This window comes from Marmota marmota, unplaced genomic scaffold, assembly GCF_001458135.2.
Source record: "Marmota marmota marmota unplaced genomic scaffold, marMar, whole genome shotgun sequence".
Classification (NCBI taxonomy): Eukaryota; Metazoa; Chordata; class Mammalia; order Rodentia; family Sciuridae; genus Marmota; species Marmota marmota.
Window position 1 is genome coordinate 58,384,184 of NW_025999968.1, and position 18,515 is coordinate 58,402,698.

Here is an 18,515-nt window from a genome sequence, read left to right on the forward strand (position 1 = left end):
GAGCTTCTTTGCAGGGGGTGACTGCAGCCAGAACAGGGAACCAGAAGCCCCGAGGCCACCCCAGCTCGGGCAGGGGTCACAGGGGTCACAGGGGTCGTACAGAGCGCACATTTCTCTGGGTTTGTTTTTTGTCTACCTACAAAGAAACAGAAGCAGAGGTCAAGCATAGGAGCGCAGAGGCTCATTATGACCACGAGAGGGGCAGGGAGACTGGCGGCACCAGAGAAAGGCTTTGAAGATCCCGGGGCTGGCTACAGGCTGATTCCCGGGAGGTCTCCCCTTGACACTGAGCAGAGCAGGAAGACCTGCAGCAAGGAGCACGGAGCCCGGAGCCCGGGCTCTGATTAATGCCCATAAAGGTCTTCTTATCGGCCACCCTCCTGTGCGCTGGCAGGAGGGTGACGGAGCGCTAGTCCAGCCCTGTTTGTTCCGGCCACAAAAGGGCCTGTGGTGGACGTGATCCTCAGAAACGTCACCGTCACCGCATGCAGAGCAGACAACCAGGGTGATGTGGGCAGGACAGCCCCTGCTCCCCGAGAGCAAACAAAGCCACTTTGGGACCCTTTGGGAAGCCCGTGGCTCGAAGGGAGTGAGACCCAAGGCGCCTTTGGTCAGCCGCGCTGGCTACTAAGGAGGACACAGCTGGGGCCACTGTGGACGGAGAAAAGCCACCTGCACACAGTCAGGGCAATCTGCTCCGGGGACATGGGGACATGGCCCATGCTTGCCAAAGGAGAAAGGGATCCAGCTGACCTCAGCAGTCCTCTCAGGAAAATGGGAATTAAACCCGAGGAGCAGGACGTTGTAGGCAGGCCAGTTCCATAAACCAGGGAACAGCAAGGCCACATGTGGTCCGGGGCCCCGGTGACCAGGGGTGCAACGTTCCCCACACTTCCTAGATGCTGGCTGAGCCGGGCACCCCTGGAGGGGAGCCCAGGAGGGGCAGCGAGGAGAAGAACCCAGAACTGGACAATGAGAGTGACAATAATGACATCGGAACTTTAAAGGGACTTGGGTGAAATGACTTAGGTTGTAAAAATGACAGAAAGGTGGGTTGGGGTTGTGGCTCAGAGGTAGAGCGCTCGCCTAGCACGTGCAAGGCCCTGGGGTCGAGCCTCAGCACCACATAAAAATAAATAAATAAATAAAGGTATTGTGTCCAACCAAAAAATAAATATTAAAAAAAAATTACAGAAACACACTAACAATGTGTGCCTCAGCTGCCATCGGGGCTAGATTATGTCCCCCAGAGTCTGGGGGTTGGAGTCCTGTGAACTAGCCCCTGGACCTCGGGCAGCTGTGTGGGAGACAGGGTCTTCATGGAGAAAGGGAAGGAAAAGGAGGGTGGACCCCACCCCGAGACCCACCCCAATCCGATTGGTGTTTTTATGGGAATCTTTGGACCCACAGAGACTCCAAAGCGCACAGAGCAGGGGCCGTGGCAACAGGTGAGAAGCCTGGCTGGAAGCCCAGGAGAAATCCAAGGTGTGGACACCTGGGCCTGGACGTCCTGCCCCTAGGTCTGTGGGGAAAGGCAGTTCTGGTGTTCAAGCCCCTGGCAAACCCTGACAGAGCGCACCAGGGAGCCAGGGGCCAGGGCCCCCCATCTAGATGTCTGGGGTAGCGTACTGCAAGACGGCAGGGCCACCACCCAGGCTCCCCCGGACACCAGCTCAGGCCTGGCTCTGTAACTCTGGGGGTGGGGGGGCAGGTGAGGCAGAGCTGGAGGCTCCTTGAGGTGCCCCTCCTCCAGGCAGCCTGCCCTGACTGCTGCCCCCTCCTGTGCTCCAGAGAGCCTCCAGCCCGGCCCATGGGGTGAAGGAACACAGCATGGTGTTTCCTCACACAAGCAGAAAGAGAGCTGCTGAACCGTCTGGCTCTCCTGCTTCTGGGAGGAGGAAAGGAAATGAAGAGAGCAGGTCAGACAGACACTGGCCAGCACCCCGCCCACGGCAGCTCCGTCCCCAGCCAAGATGTGGACGCAACCTGCGTCCAACGACGATGAACCCATAAAGAAAATGCAGTGAGCGCCCAGCCTTGAAGATGGAGGCCCTGTGTTTAAAGCCACACTGAAGAGCCTGGAGAAGGAGATACCGCCTGTTGTCACTAGTGTGCAGAAGCTGAAAACCGGGTCCCTTAGGAGAAGAGCGTAGAATGGCGGTCACCAGAGGCGGGAGACAGGTGGACACCCAGTACCAAGGCGCAGGTGGTCAGGAGGAATGACTTCTAAGGTTCTCCGCAGCAATTGCATGTGTGCTTCCAGGGAGCTGGGAGAGGGCGTGGGATGTCTGCAACACAGGGAAGAGGGGCGGGGTTAAGGTGCTAAGGTGACATGGAGTCGCCCACATGACCATCTCACATTGTGTCTGAGTATTGAAATACACACTGCACCCCACAAACGCAGTCCAGTATTATCTGTGTCAATTAAAAATTCAAGTTAGAAACAAAAAGAATTTGGATGGCTTTGTAGAGGGAAAACAATATCAGGTTGCTAGAATGTTCTTGGTTACATTGAATAGCCTGGGGATAGGAGGAGGGACAATCCATTCCAGAGACCACAATAGCTGGGGAAGTAAACAAGGTTAACCCGGGGCTTTGCAGACAAAAGGAGGAAGAGGCAGGATAAGGGCTGGGACAGGGATCCCAGAGGGAGGAAGGGCTTCTTCCCATCTACCAGAACCCACGCTGGCACCCTGGGTCACCCCATGGGGGCAGGGACTCTGCCTTCAGACTGGGACATCTGCTGATGGCAGTCCCTGAACATCTGCAGAGGTGACACCGTTTTACCTTTATCTTCACACAAAAAAACACTATTTGGTTTAAGGGTTTCTGAAAAACTAAGATAATTTTTTTTTTTAATGCTAGGGATTATTTGCTGTTCTTCTAGGATGCTAAAGAGATGGGAAAAAACTCTATCTAGGATAGAATTATTTCTCAAACACGTTAACGTCCTCACAATGTGAGCCCAGTGCTATTCGTACAGCAAGAGGGGTGACATCTGCTCTGAGAGACCCAGGCAATGAGTTAATCAGTCCCAGCACGAGGCAAACCACTGAACTAACAACAGGAGTCCGGGCTAGGGTCGGGCCATGTGTCGATTACACAGAGCAGTGAGCCTCAGAGCCAGCGGCAGGAGTGTGTGATTTATCGTGGTATCCTGAACTCCCAAAGACACGCCTTCTGTTTCCTCCCCCTATTTCCTTTTCTGAAGTTTCTAACAAAGGGAACAAAACGTTCTATGCACAAGCAATATTGGTGCACATTCCTTCTCTTTGCCACTCTCTCTGACCCTCAGGGCTTGGCCTCCACTTGTCCCCAAGTCAGGTCCAGACAGCTGCAGCTCAGACTGCCCAGAATCAGCTAATCCCGGGTCCACAGCCTGCGTTGGGTCTGGGTGGACAGAACTTCCCCTTCCCGGTATTTTCATTGGGTCTTCTCATTTATTCCACCAACTCTGTAGGTTAGGACAGGCATGTTCTCTCTCTCTCCCTCTTTCTTTCTCCTTCTCTCTCTTCTCCCTCTCTCTCCCTCCCTCTCCCTCCTGCTCTCTCTCTCCCTCTTCCTCCCTCTCTCCCCTCCCTCCCNTCTCCCTCCCCTCCGGCCTCTCACTCCCTCCCTCCCTCCCCTCCTCTCTCTCCCTCCTTCTCTCTGTCTCTCTCTCCCTCCTCTCTCCTCCCTCTCCCTCCCCTCCCTCTCCCTCCCTCCCCTTCCCTCCCTCTCTCTGTCTCCCTCCCTCTCTCTGTCTCTCTCTCCCTCCCTCTCTCTCCTCCCTCTCCCTCTCTCTCCCCACCCCCCCCTTCCCCTCTAGCACAGAGGTCAACACCCGCCCACACAAGTCCACCCACCAAGAAACCCTACTGTCACCTCCGAGGCCACAGGTGGCGCCATGGCCTGCAGTGAGCACCAACCCCTGACCAGCTCCAGATTCCCTGGGCCCAGAGCTTCCCTCCCGAGCAGGACAGCAAGCATTCTACAGAAGATGTCCAGCTGGCCTGCCCCAGCGCCGGCTCTGGACCAACCTGACCCTCTCTGTGTGGAAGCTGGTGCAGTCCTGCTCCTGGGCAGGGTGGAAGGACATTCAAACAAGCAAAATGTCCCCCAAAGGCTTCCTATTGTGCATGGACAGAGACTGCAGCTCACATTCAGGGTGACTCGGGGCATATGATTGTGTTTCTTTTTTCTTCCAGAAAAAAAAAAAAATCTCAGGTGACTTATTGGTCACAAATGCCAATATCCTGGCAACTGCTAGGATTAGACCCAGCTGCACGGAGGGTCCCCGCAGACCCCCCCGGCATACACAGGCCACTCTCCCTCAGTCGTCCCTGTTTCTGTCTCATCTGTCTCTGCCTCTTCCCCACGGTCTCTCTCCTCTCTGGCACATGTGCGCGCACACACGCACACTCACACACACACACACATGCACACACCCCTCTGAGTTTCGGACTCAGCCCCCCGTCTCTGGAACACTCCTCACTGTCCCCCTGGCCCTTCCTGCAGTGGTGCAGTGCCCTCCCTCACTGGCACCCATGATATAAGGTGCCAACATTTTCACAGCGCCTGACCCACCACTGACCCCAGCCCAGCCAGGCCGGGCTCTGGACAGGATGTGGAGAGCCTGCCCCTCGGTGGGCTGAGCACAAGCCCTGGGCAGGTGGGGAGGACTGCACTGCCAGGTGGCGGGGAGGACTGGACTGCCAGGTGGCGGGGAGGTGGCGGGAGAAAGGACGGCTCAGGAGTCTGGTTTCAGACGCTGGCTGGGTGGCATTGCTGCTCCTCAAAGCAAGTACCAAGCTAGAGGACCTGTCCTGGAGGCCTGGACCAGGATGTGGCCTGGGGCCATTTGAGGTGAGAGACGTGGAAGAGTTTCTTCTGGTTTCTTCTTTTCAGCCAGACGGGGAGAGGGGTAGGTGGCTGGGACACACGCAGGTGTAAGTTGGCAAGGGCCACACACTGTGTCCCACGGGCAGCAGCTCAAACAGCACACGTTCATCCTCTCACAGCTCTTGAGGCCAGAAGTCCAAGATGGAGACAGGGGCAGGGCGGGTGTCTCCAGAGCCGGCTCCCTGCCCCTGCCGTCCTCTGCCGTCTCCCCTGGCTACTCTGCACTCCAGCTGCAGATGGATGGGGACCCACCAGAGGACCTCGCTTCACCTTCATCCTGCATGCAGGACACACGCGTGTGTGCGTGAGTCTGCAGAACTCGGGACACAGGCAAACGGAGCAACGGCTGTTTGAGGCCTGCAACTGCAGGGTTTTATTCCATCAGTAAAGATGTACATCTCCCAGGACTTAGGGCTTCCCGATAAATGTAATCGAGTTTTAAAGATAAAACTGGACTTATTAAAGGTACAGCTTTCCATAGGTGTGTTTTTTTGCCCCTGAATTACGTACAATCTCCTTATTTTTGTTATTATAGTGTTGAAGTGGATGGAGGTCTCCTGTTTTAATATTCTTTTTTTTTTCCACTGAACCACATCCCCAGCCCTTTTTGTATTTTATTTAGAGACAGGGTCTCACTGAGTTGCTTAAGGGCCTCACTAAATTGCTGAGGCTGACTGATCTTGTGATTGTTAGGATGGCCTTAGGCCTGAGACTAAGCAACTCCATTTTAAAAACTCCAGTTTAACCTGCCGTTCACCAGGCATACCACAGAGCCCTCCAGTGTGGCCTCAGAAAAGTCACCTCCCCTCACCCTGATAAACAGAGGGAAGCCCCTGGCAGGCTGTCCTCGCCTGATAAGAGGGAAAAGTGAGAAGATCAGGGTGGAGACCACCAGACCAGACGTTTCTGACCCCAGGGTAAATGATGTCACTGAGAAATCCAGTGGTAGCTGATAAGGATTGAAAGAGGGGTCAAAAAAAAAAAACCAAAATTTAGTATAAATGATAGAGCAAAGGAACAAGGATGCAGCCAGCCGAAACAAGGATGCCCTGGAGCTGGAGAGCCTGCTGAGGACCTGACGTCCCATCACTGTCATCATTCCCTGATCCTCTGCATGATCCTCACCGCTCTCACTCTCTACAGCCTCATCTGGACCTTGGTGAGAGCCGCAACTCCTCCCTAAGACCCCCTCCTCAACTGGGCGTCCACTCCACACCAGGAAAAGCCTGCTTTGGTTCCAGACCTGATCCCCATGGTCTGAGTGAGTGTGCATCTGCTGGGCATAAAGCCTAAGGCTTGAGACTTTTGAGCTTAGCACGCAGAGGGAATGTCTGTCACGAGCCTGTCATGATCAAGTGCGTTTGCAGTGCTTAGAAATAATCTAGAATTGTTTGTTGTGAATTAATTCATCTAGAATTGTTTGCTGTGAATTGATTATGGCTATTGCAGTGCCTAGCATTAAGGATTGTCGTTTTCTTGATTAAGAACCTGTAGAGTGAAATTGTATGGAGTAATTTGAGTGAATAAAGCATTGAAAGAGGCACAAGTGCGTGGACATTCTTTATTTCTCCCCTCGACTGTATACATCGAAATTTTGTCCCCTCGCCACAGTGATCCCCCCTCCCAAGCTGCTGGGGTCACAGGTGGGTGCAGCCACACCCAGCTCCTTTCTTTTTTAATTACCTTTATATTTTAGGGCAGTTCTAGGCTCACAGCAAATGGATCAGAAGGTACAGAACATTTCCATCAGCCCCTGCCCCACACCTGCCCAGCCTCCCCCACCTCGCACATCCCAAACCAGAACACCTGTTTTTTAACAGTTTTAATCCATTTGAACAACCATGAATATTCCCAAACCTTCTGACAACGAAAAATCAGCATGTGCCTACCGGCCAGGCCTAGAACTGGTAGACTGCCCTGGCCGGTAGGCACATACTTTTTTTCCAGAAGTCCTCACGCCAAGAGCGAGGCCCACGACGGGGCAGGCAGCCTCCTCCCTCTGCCCGGCCACTCTGCCCCGGGCACCACGGCTCTTGACCTTAGCAGTTTCGGGCCTGGCTTTCCAGGGCTGACCAGTCTCCCTCTCACCCCACTTCAGAGAGGGGACACTGGTCAACTAAATCACGGTCTCTGTGGCTGCCCATAGGAGGCAGAGACACCACAGACATGAAAGACCCCACGTCCCATGGAGACAGGGCTCAGGGGGGCTATTGGGGCACACTGCAGAAGTGGCTCCAGCTAAGCACGGTGGCCAGCCCATTACAAGGAGCAAGTGTCTCCACCTCAGAGGAAATTTTTAAAATAAGGACATTTTTCAAGGAAATCTGGCCAGTCTTCCCACTGATGCTGGAAACAGGCCACTTCAGAAACAGGCAGAGGACTTGGAATGGCGTCTCCCCAGAGAAACACAGATGGCCAGGGGCACATCCCATCTAGACACCCTCGACATCACCCATCATCAGGGAAACACAAGTCAAAACCATGACCTTGCCTTATGAAGAGGACTGTCACCAAACACCAACAGAAAATAGCAAGTGTTGTCCAGGACTTGGAGAAATCAGAAGCCTTGTGTTGCTGGTGGAAATGTGAAGTGGTACGGAGCTGTGGAAGACTGCAGGGCTGGCCACGAGGGTCAAACGTTCATTACCAAATACCTCAGCAACTGACCTTCAAAGGAGTCACAGGAAAGAATGGAGAGCAGGGGTTTATACACCACGGTTCACTATTCGCAGGAGCTAAGGGGTGGGTCTGCCACCCACGGAGGAGCAGACACACAAGATATGCGCATCCATTTAATGAAATGTTACTGAGCCTTAGAAAGGAATGACCTCTGACCTGTGCCACCAGAGAACCTTGAGGACATATGTGAAATGAAATATGCTGGTCAAAAAGGACCAACACCAAATGTCTCTGCTTACAGGAGTCACCCGCATGACCAAATCGTAAGGACAGAAAGTAGGAGGGGGAGAGGAGGTGTGTGTGGTGGGCAGAGTGTGGGCTGTTCAGGGGGAATAGTGGTGGGCTCACGCCAGTGTGTGTCCAGCCTGCCCTGAACTGTGCCTCAGGTGGGGGAGGTGGTACGTTTTATATTGTGCATATTTAAACCAGAATTTTTTTAAAAAGAAGCTGTTTTTTGCAGCATTGAGTCTTTGCATCAGAGCAGGCAAGGGACAGAGACCTCCTGTGTCAGAGCCACTAGGGAAGGTGACCTCAGAGGGAGGTGGCTGGGGGGGTGGGCAGCCTGACTCTTTCCTGCCCCGCCCCAGTGATCCTGCACAGGTGCACAGGGGCTCAGGGGCCAACCCCTCCATGGTCTGCCACAGCCAGGGCCTCCATGTAAGCCACTCCTATGGGGAGGAGTCCTCCCTGCCTCCACTGTCGGCCCATCCTCCTCCCACGTCGGGTCTCCTGGCTGGTGCACTGTCCTGCTCCAAGTCTCTAGATCCACAGGAGACGGGATCTCTCTGATTTTCCACTCACTGCGTTTCACAGATCCCCTCTGCTACAGCCCAGCTGACGGCGTCGGCCTCCCCTTGCCTGCCCACGATGTCTCCCTCTTGTCCTCGGCCATCCTGCCCTCCCACTGCCACGTGTCCAAAACTCACCATCCTCAGAGGTCCAGTTTCAAGTCCTCTGAGACTTTCCAGCTGCCAAGCACAAAATGCACCTTGTCCTTCTCCTGTGCCCGCAGCGCCGTGACCCACCTCCACCCTCGACTTCTTGTGAGTGACGGCTGAACAGGCAGACGCCTTCCCTTACCGTCCTTCCCACGTGCTCTTCCCTATTAGACCCCCAGGCTGCCCCCCCAGGTCTGTGACAGCTCCAGGCCTGTCCTCTGGCCAACCCAGCCTTGCTCCTCTAAGTTGGAGGGTAGTTATTGTTTCTCAACATATTAACATAAATTTACATTCCTTTGCCACTATCTGTGTGTTTGCGCACTTGTGGTAGGGGGATAAGCCCCCCCCAAAATATATCCCAATCCCTGGAACCTAGGTTACTTCACATGGCCAAAGGGGACCTCGGAAGGTGTGATCAGGCTGAAAGTGGACAGGGAGGCTGGATTTCCCAGGTTAGCCCCACATCGCCACCTGAGCCCCTAACAGCCAGCAGAGGACCTGTCCTGGCTGTGGTTGTCGGAGGAGGAATAAGGGTCAGAGAGAGGAGGGCCCCTGGCCAAGGGGTCACCTCAGGCAGACAGCAGGAAGAAGGAATGAGGCCCGGCTGACATTTGATCGGAGATAACCATGAGGGGTCACAGCCCTGCCTGCCCGAACGGTAAGATAGTAATCAGCATCATGACAGCAGCCACGGAACACAATGCCACTGCAGTGTGTGTGTGCCCACTCGTGCGTCTGTGTGTGTGTGTGTGTGTGTGCGTCTGTGTGTCTGTGTGTGTGCAAGCACCCCAGCTATGCCAGAGGCTCAGGGCAAGACCAGGCCCTGCTCACCTTTGTATTCCCCACAGACCTGGACAGAGGTCAGGAGCGGCCATTCCAACACCCCATGTGACTCACCGACACGGTGGGGAGATCTACACGATGCCGATTACACACTCATCAGGGCCAGGGTGCAATTCTAGGCCCAGAAAAGTGGGAAAGGGACACAGAGAGGAAACCTGCTGCCCTCGGGGTTGCCAAAATTCCTTGACTGGGAGGAGGCTTTCTGGGAGGAGTCACGTGGCCCAAATCAGGCCACAGGAATCGCCTCTCTGGCCTGTAATTGCTTCATTTGGTAATGATGGCCTAAGACACAGCTGCTTCCAGGCAGCGCCCTGGGGTTGCTTCATCTTGTTTGAGGGCCTCCCCTCCCACGGGCCCACCCACAGTAGATAAGGACTGGCACAGCCAAGTACAGGGCTCGAGGACCCCAGGGAGGACCTGCCCGGGGCCGCCCTTGCAGAGTCTGGGCAGTGATTGGAGGGATAGGGAAGGCCCAGAGAGGCACTGGGGGCTGGGGTGCTGCAGAGGATGGCAAAGATGGGGAGAAGAGGGTGACCCCGGGAGGAGAGGCCCTGCTGAGGAACCCCCATCCCAGCCCGGGGCCAGCCTGAGAGTTCACGGCTGAGTTCCAGAAACCGAAACAGACACCCCATCTGGTGACCTCACCCAAACCAGTCCGCCCAGGCGTGTGACGCCACCATGGCCCTAATGATCCCCTCAGCTGACCATCAGCTTAGATCAGGAGAGACAAGCAGAGAGAGGCACTCCTGGGCTGACTGGGCCCAGGTGATAAGATGAAATGGGCAGGTCGCGTCCCTCCAAGAACAATCGTTTGGCCAAGCCTCGGGCCATCTTCGTTTTTACGAATACCGATGCAGGGTTCACCCGGGGCAGACACAGGGCCACAGAGGTGAGCGGTGCCTTTCCGGACTAGAGGGAGGAGGGTTCCTTGGGAGCCAAGTCTCCTAGGGAGGTTTCACAATCGATCTTTCCAGCAGCAGGTGGGCATCGGCCGCTGGCCCATTTTACAGAAGAAAATGCTGAGTCTCAGAGGTGTTGAATGACCAGGGTCAGAGGTGCGGTAGTTCACCTTGAGTCAGAGCTTAAGTAATGTGCCAGATTTTATTTTGGTGGGAGGAGTCCCAGGGCTGCATGTCAACCTGCTGTCCTGCCTCAGCCAGTCACTAGGCAACATGACTCCAGGTCTGGGGGACAACAGGGCGCTGTGGCTGAGAACCGGGGGTCTGGCAGCTCACAGTGCATGTCCTCTCTGCCTACTTCCCTCACTCATAAAACCGGGGAAAGGCCCGTGTCACCGCGTGTGGCAGAGCCCCTGAATGAGCGCCTCTGAAGCCCCAGCATGGCACCCTCCTGGTGGTACCGCTCAGTGATGTCAGCTCTCCCTCTCCCGGTCTCAGCGTTACCAAGGAAACCACACCTTGGCTATGGCATCTGGTGGTTTTAGAGCACTCACCAGGAGACGGTGCGCGGCCGCTGCACCCCTTGGTCCTCCCGGCAACCTTGCCTAGGATGCCCGTTCGGTTGGGTGCTGCCCTCTCTCAGTTGAGGAAACTGAGGCAGCCAGGAGCAGTGTCCTGCCTGGATGGCAGGTGGCAAGGGGCACAGCTATGACAGCACAGTCTCCGACTCCAGCCCCCTCTGTAAAACCCCGTGTCCAGAGACGCCTGCCTGAAGCTCGCTAGAGGGCTGTTTCTCCAGAGCTTTCCGTGGCTTTCCCTCTGCCGAGTGCCGCCCTCTCTTCTCCCTCCCCTCCCTTATCTCGGAAGCACAAGCTGCTTGCAGAGGAAGAGAGCCACAAGCAAAGACTGGGATTTTTTTTCCGATCTTTTATTGATTTTATTTTTTTTAAATACACGACAGCAGTGGAAGGCATTACAATTCTTATCACACATAAAGAGCACAATTTTTCATATCTCTGAATATAAAGTATGTTCACACCGATTCATGTCTTCATACATGTACTTTGGGTTTTTTTTGTATTACAATTCTTAATACACATCTATACCATAACTTTTCATTTCTCTGTTTGTATATAAAATAGGTTGACACCCAATTCAAGTCTTCATACATGTACTTTGGATAATGACGTCCATCACATTCCACCATCCTGGCTAATCCCCTGCCCCCTCCCTTGCCCTCCCACCCCTCTGCCCTATCTAGAGTTCATCTAATCCTCCCATGCTCCCCCTCCCTACCCTACTATGAGTCACCCCCCCTTATATCAGACAAAACATCAGCATTTGTTTTTTGGGGATTGGCTAACTTCACTTAGCATTATCTTCTCCAATGCCATGATTTTGTTCTTTTTTAATGGCAAAGACCGAGATTTCTATCTAGCTTAGACCATGGGCCAGCCGACTCCAGGCCTCTTGAGTTGCTGGCCTGCAGGTCCTGGGCCTGTCTCTGCACCAGAGGGAGGGTGACGAGGAGTGCTGGCCCCCGCCAGCTGCTGCAGCATCTCCTAACACTTCGGACAGGGGCCCTGGACGAAGGGTCTCCCAGCTGCCTCTTCCAGTCCTAGGTGCTGCCGGCAGTCCCTAGTGTGGCCTGATGGGCAGCCACAGGCCTGTGTCCTCTGCCCAGCCCCAACATGGCTTCTTCCCTATGTGAGTGACTCTTGCCTGTCCTGAGGACAAAGGTCATTGGATTCAGGGACCACTTCATATGACCTCACGCTGACTTAACCCATTGCCCAGTAAGGCTGCACTCTGAGGCAGGGGTGGACATAAATTTGGGGTGCAGGGGGTGTTACTCATTTAGTTCACTAAGCAGCATCTTAGAGCCCCCCTCCTCTAAACATCTCTCCTTCAAACGCACTGATGGAAAAGACCACCCAGGGGACATCGAAGTGGCCTCAGCACCCCACAGAGAGGCACAGGGGAGTGGGGCCTGGGTCCCCACAAACCCTTCCACATTTTCCTTCAGTGCAAATGGCCAGCACCCTCTAGCTGCAGGGCCAGCACCCAAGACCTTCATTCACAGGGTGCCCGCCTCTGCCCAGAGCCTGGTGCAGAGGCCATGGTGCACACCTAGGAGTTTCCCTTCAGGTGTGACAGGCACCCTGAGGTCGCCAAGGGATGGGGGTTGGGGGTAGGTGGGACAGGGCAGATGCAGAGATACCCAGTTTGTCGTGGTCTGGGACCAGGGTGAACCCCTTGTTGGAGGGGGTGGGGGTTAAGCTGAGGAGGACTCCTGCTGAGGTGCCCCAGCCTCAACCCTCATCAGGACCCTTGAACAGGATGTCGGGCCGTCAGTCCCACCTGAGAGTCACGAGATCCTCCAGAGCATCTGGGAGCCTGGCAGCTCGGGTCGCTGCTGGCTGGGCTTCCTGGAACCCTGGCCAGGTCCTTGTGTCCTCAGCCTGGGAATGAGAGAGATGAGCAGAGACGGCGGGACTCTCCAGGCCCCGGGGGGACAACCTTCAGAAGCCACCGACACCAGCCGACCCTGCCTCATGGTGACTTCTCAGAAGCACCAGATGATGGAGGAGACACTCAGCGTGGTCAGACAGGAAGGGGCTGAGGTCAGATAATGGCTCCCCAGGCACAAGTTCATGAAGCCAAGGCCAGCAGACCAAGGGGGCAGATTTCTTGGAAGAAGCGCGGTTCCACGAGGTGGGAGAGGTCTAGACAGATGGACAGCATTTCCTAAGTGTAGAAGACACCTCCGCTCTCCCACCTGGTGCCCCGGCTCCTCCTCCCTCCCCGAGGCACAACGACACCATGGCACCCTCCCCCTGCCACGGGCACCCCCACACCCACTCATCCCCCCATTTCAGGGAACTGTGCAGCCCTTCAGCAAAGTCACACCTGGGGAAGAAAAGAATCCACAGTCCCCACCGCGGTGCACTGTCCCCGGGGACCTCTCACCTCCTCTGTCCTGGAAGTGTTCTGTTTTTAACCTATACTAAATTTAGGAGCTGGCCAGCCAACAGAATAACAGGAAAACTCGCCCCGGAGCCCGGGAACAGCTGCCCCCCCCCATCCTGCTCAGCTTCCTCCTGCGTCAGCCAGAGCCCTCAGCCTGACCTGGCCCTGCAGCTCCTGCCCCTCCCAGCAGCCCACGCCAGCCCCCCCACCCCAGCGCCGCTCGCCCAGGGGTTGGGGCTCACAGGGAGACCCCAAGCAGAAGAGGATTCGAAATCCAAATCCAGCCCCTGAACCTCTCCCACATGCTCTTCTTCACTGAGTCTGGACGGTTAAAATGATCTGTCTTACCATCTGGGTGCTCACAGGTTTGGGGACAGAAGTGAAATCAATCTGCATTACACCAGAATGTTGGTTTTAACTCATGGGTCAAATGGGCCTTCATAACTTTTTGTACATTTAGATTTCTATGGTGATAGACTCACCATATTGATACGCATCCTGGAGATCTGCTCCTTTGTAAGTAGCCTATTGCTGGTTTGGGAAAACGAATCAGTAGACTCTATTTTTCTCTTGCACTTTTCAGAAGTGTTTTGTCTCATTATTCCTGTTCTAACTGAAGAATAGTATGGCATTTGGAGAGTAAGAACACGTAAACACACACGTGCACACAAACACACACACACACACACAAAGAACTATCTGTTCTAGGATCATGATTCTTAGGTTTTATTCCATGGGTTGTATATTTTCAGGAAAAACGTGTCCTACTTTTGTTTCACTTCAGAGACAATATAAAATCATTCTACTTTCATAAATTCACAGTCGATAGCTTGTAGAATAAGACTCGGTGTTCTAGAAATGGGAAAGAACCCGTGATCCTTGTCCCCCTTTAAGGTTGATGTAAGACTTACCAAATTGGAAGGGGAAACCATCCTTAGGATCTAATCTACGATCTGTGATTCTCCAGGGCTGTCACCTGGCCTGCAGCATCAGCGTCACCTGAGGATGTGTCGGAAATGCACGCTCTGGGGCTTTACCCAGGACTTCCGAGTCAGGAACTCTGAAGTCACAGGGAACAAGCCCCCGGGGGGATGGCCACAGCCACACTCAGTCTGCTCTTCACCTGTCACCTGTTTCTTTTTGGAATGGGTCCTTTTGACCAGTCAGATAACATGCCTCCTGCTGCCGCTGTTTGATATGGTAGCTGTCATTCACAAGGCTATGTCATTCACCCAGGACTTACTAGGTGCAAGGCACTCTGCAGAGCCATTGAATCCTCCCAGTCACCTCTGGATTTGTTTGTAACAAACAAAAGCTTACTATGACATAACTGAAGCCCAGAGAGGTGAAGAAACTGTCCCACAGTCACACAGCTGATGGGGACAGAGTTGGAGATGGAGCTCACACTGTCTGGGCCCCATGCCCACCAGTGCCAACTCTGCAGAGACGCTCTTTGGAAGAGGACTGTCACCTGAATGGCAAGGGACTTCGGGGCAATCAAGGCCAATCTCTTCATCCCTGGGGGTGGGGAGCAGAACCAGGACCATCTCCAAGGCCCATGGCAGGCTGCTTTATGCTGTGAAAACTCCCACGTCCTGGGGACAAGGGAGGGACAGGGCTCAGGTCAAGAACCAGAGGCCCCACCAAGGGTGAGTGGAGCTCCAGGCTGCTGCTAGTGGAGAGGCCTGGTGCCTTCCTGGAGGCCCAGCTGCAGCAGGCAGGACCTGGGCTACGATCCGCGTGCCCCGAGGAGGGTGGCACCATGTCCCCTGCACCCCAGGAGCCAGGGGGATTCCCTCAGGCCTCGAGTCCGGCTCTCCCAGGAAAGCCCATCTTCCCAGGCTGGGCTGGGGCTCAGCGGTAGAGCGCTTGCCTGGCCTGCGTGAGGCTCTGGGTTCGATTCTCAGCACCGCATACAAATAAATGGATAAAGTAAAGGTCCGTCAGCATCTAAGAGGGAAAAAAAGAAGAACGCCTTTCCTCTTCTGCTCCTCTCCTTGCCCTGCTGACCGAGGACGGCCGCCGGCCCACCTGCTCCAGTCTCTGCACCTCTGCTGCTTCTTTCTTGCTGGGACACTCAAGCTCACGGGTCACCTCCAGCTGTGCACCAGGCCACGTTGGAGTTCTGGTCCCTCCTGTGGCCCCGCCTACTTTCCTGGGTGAGATGTACCTCTGCATGACCCGCTGCCACCTTGGCCTCCCAAATGATGATTTGCCTCTGTGGGACCACAGCACAGCTGTCATCAGGGAGGGTCGCCTCGGGCCCCAGGATGGGGCCATGACTAAAACAAGCCACACTGTGCACTCTCCCCACACGAGCTACAAGGCCACCAGCCGCCAGCCCTGGCCCCAGGAGCTGGCCAGCTCTCTGACATACCTACAGGACCGTCACACAACCCTGAATTCAGGGACACTGCACTCATGACCTCAGTGACCCCATCCTGGGCAAGCCACCGGCCTGGGTTGGAACAATGGCATCATAACAAGGGGTCTGTGAACCCAAACGGCCGACAGACGTCATCCAAGCACGGAGTGAGCTCTGTTAACCGTTTTCCAGTGCCAGGTGGGTGCAGCTAGGGTCGGCAGGACCCAAAGCCTGGGCTTCATGACGCCTTGTTCATTTATCTATCTGTTTGGGTACTGGGGGTTGAACCTGGGGACACTCTACCACTAAGAGACATCCCCAGCCCTTTTGATATTTTTCTTTGAGACGGGGTCTCACTAAGTTACTGAGGCTGGTCTTGAACTTGAGATCCTCCTTCCTCACCTCCCAAGTCCCTGGGATTGCAGGTGAATATGGCAATGTCCTCTACAATGTCCTTTTGACTCTAGTTATTTTCTCAAACAACAAACACCAAAGTCCCTCGTGGATCTTCAAGACGCGTTGACGTTACAGAGGACCCTCGTTTCCCACAGCCCCTGGAGCCCCTGGAGCTGAGTGGCGAAGGTGCGAGGACCCAGGTCACCATCACACGGCTGATGGGGACAGAGTTAGAGCTGGAGTCACACGGTCTGGGCTCACACTGGAGCTCACACTGTTGGGGCTCCGTTGCAGGCAGCAGGGGCTAGAAAAGCGGGTGGTAAACAGCAAAGTCTTGTGTCCCCCAAAAGGAAGGAGCCTGGGGAAGGGCGTGGAGGTAGGAACAGATCCGACTTGACTCCATCCTGCCTCCCCACCTGACCCTGGAGTTCAGGGGTGCTTGCTGGGGGCTGCGGGCTCTCGGGAGCCAAGCCTCTCTGAACACAGCCACACCTCTGTCTCCAACCCCAGGGGCCTGGCCTGCTCCCCACTAGAAGGGACCAGTGAGGCAGGCCCTGAAAGCACAGCCCCGGGGTATCCTGGCCCTGGGCTCAGAGCACTGGCTACGTTCTGTCCCTCCGTGTCCAGCCCAGGCCCCACCGAGAAAACAGATGAGCTCTGTGGAGCTTCCACTGTGTTTTGGGGTGGGAGGTGAGACTTGGAAAGGAAGCTGAATCACCGAAGATGCCAACAGCTTTCTATCTGCACACTGACCGCGTGCTGAGAGGCTCAAGTCACTCTTGTTGCCAGGAAACGTTTTAATTGCATGTGTGAAATCCCACTGTACCCATCGCTGCCTTCCCAAAGGAGAAAAGGTTGCCGAGAGGCCATCCCCACAGACCCCAATAAGAATACCCTTTATGATATCCAGACCCAGAACCAGGCCGTCCAGGGTCCTGAGAAGCTCTGCTCAGATGGGACCCACTCCAAATAGGCTCCTGTTTGCCTTTGTCCTCCCTTGGGGAGCTGGACCCTGGCCTCTGTGCAGCTAGGACCCTGCGGCCAGGGACCTCGTCCTGAACTCCAGGGTAGGTGGACCTGCAGCCAATGGCCTCCTTGCTCGGCTCCCGCCCTTGTCACCAGACCCTTGTCCTATTGGGCTCCCTGCTCCCCATCCTTCCCAGGATGGTTCTAGGGGCTGCAGAGGATGACGTGTGCAGCCCCCGCCCACTGTGCGTCCCCTGCTGGCCCCCCCACACACACACCCCCTACAGCCCTCTTGCCTGGTGTCCTGGACGCCCAAGGCCTCTTCATCTCCCCACTGCAGTAGCTGGGGTTTCAGACCCTTCGCGCTCTGGGCCTCACACACTCTGCTTTGGGTCCTGTGTTCCCACCCGTCAGTCACTCCATGTCCTGGGGTGACACTGGGGGGGTGCTGAAGGGGACAGAGGCACAGTGACCCCCTGCGGCACATGGTCTGGTCTGCCGGGGAGAAGACAGCAGCCCACTCGTGGCCCTTCCGAGCTCCGGAGGAAACGCCTGCCGTCCCCGGAAGGATGGGTGCTGGGTGCTGGGCGAGGGGGACCCTGTGTGCAGTCGTGGGGGACAGCGACAGGTCCTCTGTGGAAGGAGAAGCGGAATGTTCTGATCAGAATGCCACATGTTCCCTCTCTGCTTTGGAAGCCACAGGAGGGTGTGTGGGAAGGAGCGGAGCTCACACAGCTGGAGGCCCCAGGTGAGGACGGCCTGGGCCTGGGGCCGCCGAGGAGGCCCAACCAAGCACTCGAGAGCACTGGGCAGTGTGGGAGAGGAAGGGGAGCTCTGGACGGAGCTCTCCAGAGAAGCAGAGTGGACAGAGTCCCCCCAGGAATCGCTCATGTGATTGTGGCGGCTGAGAGGGCCACATCTGTCATGGGCACACTGAGCTGGGACAGCAGATGGGTCAGCTCAGGGTGGAGGCCCCAGGACAGAGGTGGGAACCCTCGCCAGCTGTCGGGCACCCCCGAGTCTGGTTTGCCAGCTCCATTTCAGACAGACAACCCAATTTTCTTTAGAAAAAGACGCGCAGCGTGGCCAGTCGACCCAGGCTCCCGGCAATGCCCCGCAGAGCCGATTCCTCCTGAGCGGCGTCCTCTGCCACGTTCCCATTGGCGGTCACCTGGGCTGAAGGCCGAGGGGCACCTGGGCGTCTGGGATTCCCGTTCTGCCAGGGCCTGGAGTTAGGCTGTGAGGCAGCCCCTCGCAGCTCACAGCTCACACACATGTGCTCACGGGCATGTGCTCACACGTGAGCCTACACAGTCACACACACCTGTGCACACACAAACCCGCACACACCCTCACTCGTCCACTTACTCACCCACGTCTCATGCCCATGCACACGACCCATGCCCTCCCCTGCCATCCTTCCCAGCCACTCTTCAACTCTGAAGTCTTCCCTTCAGAGTGACAGGCCCCCCGGTGCTCAGGGAAGGAGGGGGGTGCAGGCCAACTTCAGTAGACCCTGGAGGACAGTCAGGGCAGCTGCTCGTCACCTGCCTGGGGGTCCAGAGCTGGTGGATGGGG

General features: G+C 55.7%; 1 long non-coding RNA gene across 1 annotated transcript; it reads right to left on the reverse strand.

Moving 5' to 3' along the window:
* Positions 1-11,591: 11,591 nt before the first annotated feature.
* LOC107136479 lies at positions 11,592-17,169 on the reverse strand. The gene is made up of 4 exons (XR_007347780.1): positions 14,122-17,169; positions 13,151-13,823; positions 12,602-12,966; positions 11,592-11,967 (listed from the first exon to the last, which is right to left on the reverse strand). It is a non-coding gene; the product is annotated as an uncharacterized LOC107136479 (long non-coding RNA).
* Positions 17,170-18,515: the final 1,346 nt, after the last annotated feature.